Genomic DNA, 6,532 nt, shown 5'->3' with positions numbered 1-6,532 from the left:
GATACAGTAAGTGAGCTAAATTTTAACAGTGCAAACAATGCCACAAAAAGAAAAGATTCATGCCGTTGTCATGATTCGTTGTCATGCCGACCGAGGCTGTTGTGTTTCCCGCTTGTGGTCTCGTCACTCGTCACTTCCGGAAGTAGCTCGATAGGGTATACATGCACAAAGTAGCTCGGCAGAAATCGCATAATCTAGGTCGTGTAGCTCGATTCCGAGAAATCAAGTTCGGTTCAATTTCAGCCGAATTAAGGTGTATACATGGCATTTTGAACTTCGATTTCAGTCGAGCAACGGCAGAAATTCGATTCTCTCTATGTGCATGTAAACGTAGTGAGTGTATCTGAACAAGGTAATTGAAAACATTAAAGCTGATGGCTTACACAAGAAGACTTTTATTTGACTACGCGAAGATCAAATACGTTGAACTTTGGCTATAGGTCCGGCATCAATAGCTCATTCTTTGTTCTTCTGTAGCACTGATGCAACGGCGTCTCTCTCTGGCGGTGGATTCCACGCGTGAAAGAGACGCCGTTGCATCGGTGCTACAGAAGAACAAAGAAGGAGCTATTGATGCCGGACCTATAGCCAAAGTTCAATGTATTTGATCTTCACATAGTTGTAATAATAACTGAACCGGTTAGTTACTGCAACCCACGCAGTATTTCAAAGAAAAAAGGCGACCGAATCCCTTTTCCCTTTCTCAACGTCGACGAACTATAAACAAGATTCCTTCCAGATCATCGGACGACCAAAGGGACACCAAAGATCTTCAGCTGACGAGCTGTAAAAGTGAAAGGAACAGAACTGTTTTCTACCTGGACCTACGCGCTGCGCTGTCTTCGGATAACAGACGGCGCACTTTCAGTCACCAAACAAGAGCGATCTCAAGTAAGGCTGGCATCTGGGCAATTGTTAGTCTTAGTTGTGGCTAGTTAATGTGAAGAGTGTTGTTTATTTGAATTAATTTATGGTTTAAAATGTACGCATTTTGATTCACATGAAAGTCGGTCTTAGACCGCGTGTTGTTTGATTTACTTTGTTTACTATCTGTATTTAGTTAGACCGTGCATGCGCTCGCTCTCTCACTCTCTTTTTAACTCCCTCCGTCGCACTACACCCCTCAACATTGGGATTTCAGGAGTAGCTAAGGGTTGGGTAGAAGTTGGGTTTAAGGCCTAGCCAAGACTAGTTTTTAAACTACAGATCCTTTGCCTCTCCCTCCCTCGTGAGCTCCCCTTGTTGACCATCCAAGGCTCGCGCATTCCATGCACACACACACACCTACTCATACACACACTCACACAAACACGTGATTTCCCTCTCACATTTTAACATCCACTCGCCCCTACACTGTAACACTTGCATACAGCTTATTACTTCTGATCACCATTATTGCCTTAGTTATCATATACACTACTGATTCTTATTTGTATACATTGTATCACCATTTATATGGAATTATTCCTTGGCTGCTATTGTTGCTATATCTGATCAGTATTAGTTTGATAATTCATGTCAGCCATTTCAATAAATGGCATCTTTGGAATAAACTGTGTCCTGTCTATTGCTACAACATTCACTGAGTGCCAACCTCTGCCAAACAAGTATTCTAATTGCCTTCGCCCATTTGGTTGTTATATGAAATGTTATAGATCTAGAGTAAACGTATTACATTAGAGCTACAATACTCAATAAACTATAGCAACATCACCACTAAGTTATTCCATTGATTTTAATAGTTTAGCTATAAACTATTAGACACTTGAATTAATGATTAATGAATTTATGAGACTGATCCCTTTTTACATGAGACTGATTTGATAAGCCTATTGCACCTACACTAAACTGACATTGATGAGCATTGCAGGATGCTCAGAAAGTAGAATCAAGTTCAACCCGAACCAAAGCTCTACTCCTATGTCACTAGCGTAACACTAGCAGCGTAAACCAAAGCAAACAATGGAAAATCTGCCACTTTTGCTGGTACTACCACTGGTCAGTGTGATCCCTGACGGACTTTAGATTATTCGCTTTTTCATGTTCCCTTCCATCCACAATCACTACACTGCAAAAAATAAAAATCTTAGGAAGTTTATTTGTCTATTTTCAAGTCAAAACATCTAGCCACCCTTATTATAAGACATAATTGCCCAACAAGCAAAACCTCATTTAGCTAGAAAGGCTAGTTTTTAGACAGTCCATCTTGAAAATCTTGTATAGACAAAATGTCTTGAAAAAGTCTTATTTGGAGCACCTTTGAAAATAAAAGTTTTTTTTAAAACAAGTAAGTACATTTTGGACATTTGTCAAATGCAGTTCATCTTGTTTCAAGAAAAAAAAAAGTATGCTTGTTTTGGGAATAAATGAACTTTACTGAAATCTTTGAATCTTTCATTACAATTCAACTCCACCTTACATATCCTAAGTTTACTGCGACTGTTTTCTCAGTCATTCAGAGTGAGCTCCTTCTAGATGCTGTACATACTCTAGACCAGACAAGTTCCTTCAAAAAGGCTATGAGTGAGTGGAGGGCGTTTTAGTGAGGTCTTTTTGGAATGCAGTGAGTTAAGTTCAGTGGTTTTGTTTGTTTGGGGTTTTTTTGTGCCTGATCTTGTAAACCCCTCGTACACATGAATAGTCAGTGCCCCCAAAATGCACTGTTGCTTTGGTGTTGTGTAAGCACTGTAAAGGCCAATTTATGCTGACAACGCAGTCCTCGCAGATGGCGTCGCAGATGGCGTCTGCGTAGCCCCCCCCGCAGACGCTCTGCGCGCACCTCCCAAAAATTGTGACCACCGCAGAAGCCTCGCAGACAAGAGGGCTCTGATTGGTCCACTCTACATCCGCTGTACACGCACTTCCGCTTCCCTACTTTCCCGGTTTTTGTTTTCACGACCGCCATTTTTAAAAACACGAGCGAAGATGGAGCAGCACGAACAGCGGTTGATCGAGGAAGTGAGGAAGTACGTACATCTATACGACTCCAGTTCTAGTCATTATAAGTAACCGGAGGATGAACACTCCACTAACCACACCCACCAACTACTCCTAGCGATTTCGCAACTTCGCGCCCCCTTGCGTTGTGGTGGTGAATAACATCGCGCACGCTTATTACTCCCCGCTCAACGATAAATTACAACTGTCTGCGAAAAGCTATCTGCGAAAGCCTTGTCGCAAGAGCATGCAGAGGCCCTAAGTCAAAATGCGTAGACTTTTTTATTTATTTATTTTTTTGGTGCCTGAGGTCCTGGGGAAGTTGAATCTTAAGAGATGTTTTAATGTTTGAATGTTGAAATGGGGGAAAAAAAAAAAAAATTGTTGCAATGCTACACGTGTCGTCAACTTGATTCAAGATAGTCTCTGGTCTCATATCTAGAGTATTTTACTAATTACAGGTCACAAAAGGAGAATCTTTTAAGCTAGCAATGCTTAGTTGTAGAATTTAACAATCCTAATATTAGTATATTTATCTTAAATTCAGTTTTTACTGCTAAGACTTTGTCATGAATTTAAGTGAAATACCCTTAAAATGAAATAAATAAAAATGACTTGAATGGCTAAATGTAAGAAGTACGATCTTGTTATAAGAACTATTTTGATTATTTTGAGTTAATCAGATCTCGCATAATAAGTTTCCCAATCTTATTTTGGAATTATTTCATCTAAAAACAGGTTAGATTTTTCATCTTACTTTAAGAAATCTTACCAAGTCAAGTTTGACTAGTTCCATTGGCAGATTTTTTTCACCTGATTCAAGCAAATATGCTTTGTTTTAATCTTTTATTTCTTATTTTTGAAAGGCCATTTTTTGCAGTGTATGGATTGTTTTGCCATATAAACATACAGTGAAGAGAATGCAAGAAATGAGCCATGGGTCCCACGCCATGAGCATGTATATTCATGCATTATCATGCCTATCCTATAAAAAAAAAAAAAAACACCACACATCTACTGGAATTGACGTAGAGACCATGGACAGAAAAAAAAAGCATACAAAAAACAAACAATGAACACTCAACTAATATCCTCAAGTGCAATTATGCATGTATCAGCATGCTGCCTGGTGAAGCCGACTTTCACTTTAGTACATCTTGGCATCTAACAGTTTCTGTGCACTGCAAATGCACTCACTTATTATACAGAACTGCTCCAATTCCCTTTGCACTACTATGTTGCATGCATAGTGTATTATGCTGCAGTGCATAAAATAAAGCAGAATGTAAAAATGATTGGGTAAAGACTGTACTTAAAAAAAGCAATACATGAGAATGTATTTCAAAGTTGAATCAGTAAATTAAATAAAAGCTGCATCACAAGTCATGTCACTTGCTGCATTAATTAGTCAGATATGGCATGATATGTAGGGCTTTTTTTTTATATCAACCAATTTATAGGTTCTGTTAACGGTGGCAGACAAACCCTCATCCAGCATCAGCAAAACATTTTTCATGTTTTAACTTGTCTCTTCATAGAACACCAATTTTTGTTGAATCTTTAAAAGCTTAAAGCATATACGCAGAGCCATGGCCTCACTTTCGTTTATAAATGCCTTGAGACCTCAAGAATGGCACAGGAATAGTTTTAAGCGTGAACAATAAATCTAATATAGTAATTTTTACGATTAAAGTGATTTATATAGGTAGCGGTCTGAGTGAATGACCTTGATGTCCGTAACGTCACAGCAGGAAGTCTATCGGTCTCATTGCCATTTCTGCTATACTAAAACACAGAGCTGACTGCAACTCCGATCCTCCATTTTGAGCTAATTTATCGCCATGCCACGTAGATGTGCTGTTGGACGGTACAGCAACACCACAGAAGGTGGATTTACATTGCATTCATGGCCCAAGAATGTTCAAACTGCAAAGATTTGGACGTGTTTTGCGAGAAGTTCACGGGCACATTGGGCAGCTATGAAGTGGTCTCTCCTCTGCACATTTTACTGAAGACTCGTACAAGATCTGTTGAGGAGCGTTGGCTATAAGCCCGTATTGAAAGAGGGTGCAGTACCAACAATTAAAGGAAAAGGAAACTACAAGAAAAGGAAAGCATTTATTTTATTTATTTATTTTAAAAGGAAAGTGAGTTCAGTTGCACCAGTCCTCCCGGGGTGTGAGCCGAGGGTTGTTGGTAAAACCCGGGACGGAACGGGACATATCGCTCAGGCAGTGACCTCCCTGCGGTTGTTGCTAAAACCAGTGGCATCCCGTTCCGTCCCAGGTTTTAGTAATTGCCTGAGCCCAGCAGTAATGGTGGAATACACAGTATGAAGAAAAGTGAATGAGTGGAGCAGCCGTCTTATTTCTACACTGGATATTGCTGCCATCTCGCCCTTACGTGGAAGAAGCGAATGAACGGAGAACTGAACAAACAACTGAAAGTCAGATTGTTTCAAAAACAAATCGCCCACAAGATCAGCCTTCCAGAAGCGAGAACACAGACGGGTAAGCTCCGACTCTCATTTGGATTAAAAAACCCCCGTTTACCTGCATTTAAATTAATACATGTAACTTGTATTGTGTGTTTAAGTTAGCGGTATAAGATTATTTAATTTGCTTCAGAATGTGATTGTCTCAGTTCATCTGATTATTTAATTAGCCTTTTACGTTTTATCAGTGAAAATGCATGCATGTACATGTATGTTGCATAAGTTATAACACCTATCCTGTTTTAATGAGAGTCAACCCACAATCAGTGAAGTCAAATCAGTCTTAGTTGAGCAAGTCGGTGATGGTATTTCTTACTTTCACCATCAATTTTTATTGATATGACTTTGGTCTATAGCTGTCAAAGGCCTCGGCCTTAAAACCGGTTACTGCTGTGACGTCACACACTCAGGGCTGGCTGGCTCAGCGGGGCAGCTCCAATGCCAACTTTGCGGTCGATTTTAACTCTCAAAAAATATATATTTCTTATTCCCATTTACGCAGCATACAAGAGTCAAGGATGGAGATACTATCCACTCAGAAATGTATTTAAAAATAAAGGCTCTGCGTATCTCCTTTAAGCTTGATAAGCTAAATAATGCATTTTCCCATCCCAAACAGCTTCTTTCAAACAGGAAGAAACAATCACAGGGAACCGCGTGCACACATGCACACAGGTGCTTGAAAGTTTGTGAACTCTTTAGAATTTTCTATATTTCTGCATAAATATGACCTAAAACATCATCAGATTTTCACACAAGTCCTAAAAGTAGATAAAAAAAAACCAGTTAAAAAATTAAGACAAAAATATTATACTTGGTCATTTATTTATTGAGGAAAATGATCCAATATTACAACCCCGATTCCAAAAAAGTTGGGACAAAGTACAAATTGTAAATAAAAACGGAATGCAATGATGTGGAAGTTTCAAAATTCCATATTTTATTCAGAATAGAACATAGGTGACATATCAAATGTTTAAACTGAGAAAATGTATCATTTAAAGAGAAAAATTAGGTGATTTTAAATTTCATGACAACAACACATCTCAAAAAAGTTGGGACAAGGCCATGTTTACCACTGTGAGACATCCCCTTTTCTCT

General features: G+C 39.0%; 1 protein-coding gene across 1 annotated transcript in view; it reads right to left on the bottom strand.

Moving 5' to 3' along the window:
* flcn (folliculin) overlaps positions 1-6,532 on the bottom strand; it is a 43,909-nt gene that overhangs the window by 10,814 nt on the left and 26,563 nt on the right. The window lies entirely within an intron of this gene.

Source organism: Neoarius graeffei, chromosome 5 (genome assembly GCF_027579695.1).
Source record: "Neoarius graeffei isolate fNeoGra1 chromosome 5, fNeoGra1.pri, whole genome shotgun sequence".
Taxonomy (NCBI): Eukaryota; Metazoa; Chordata; class Actinopteri; order Siluriformes; family Ariidae; genus Neoarius; species Neoarius graeffei.
This window is presented reverse-complemented; position numbering and strand designations above follow the sequence as displayed.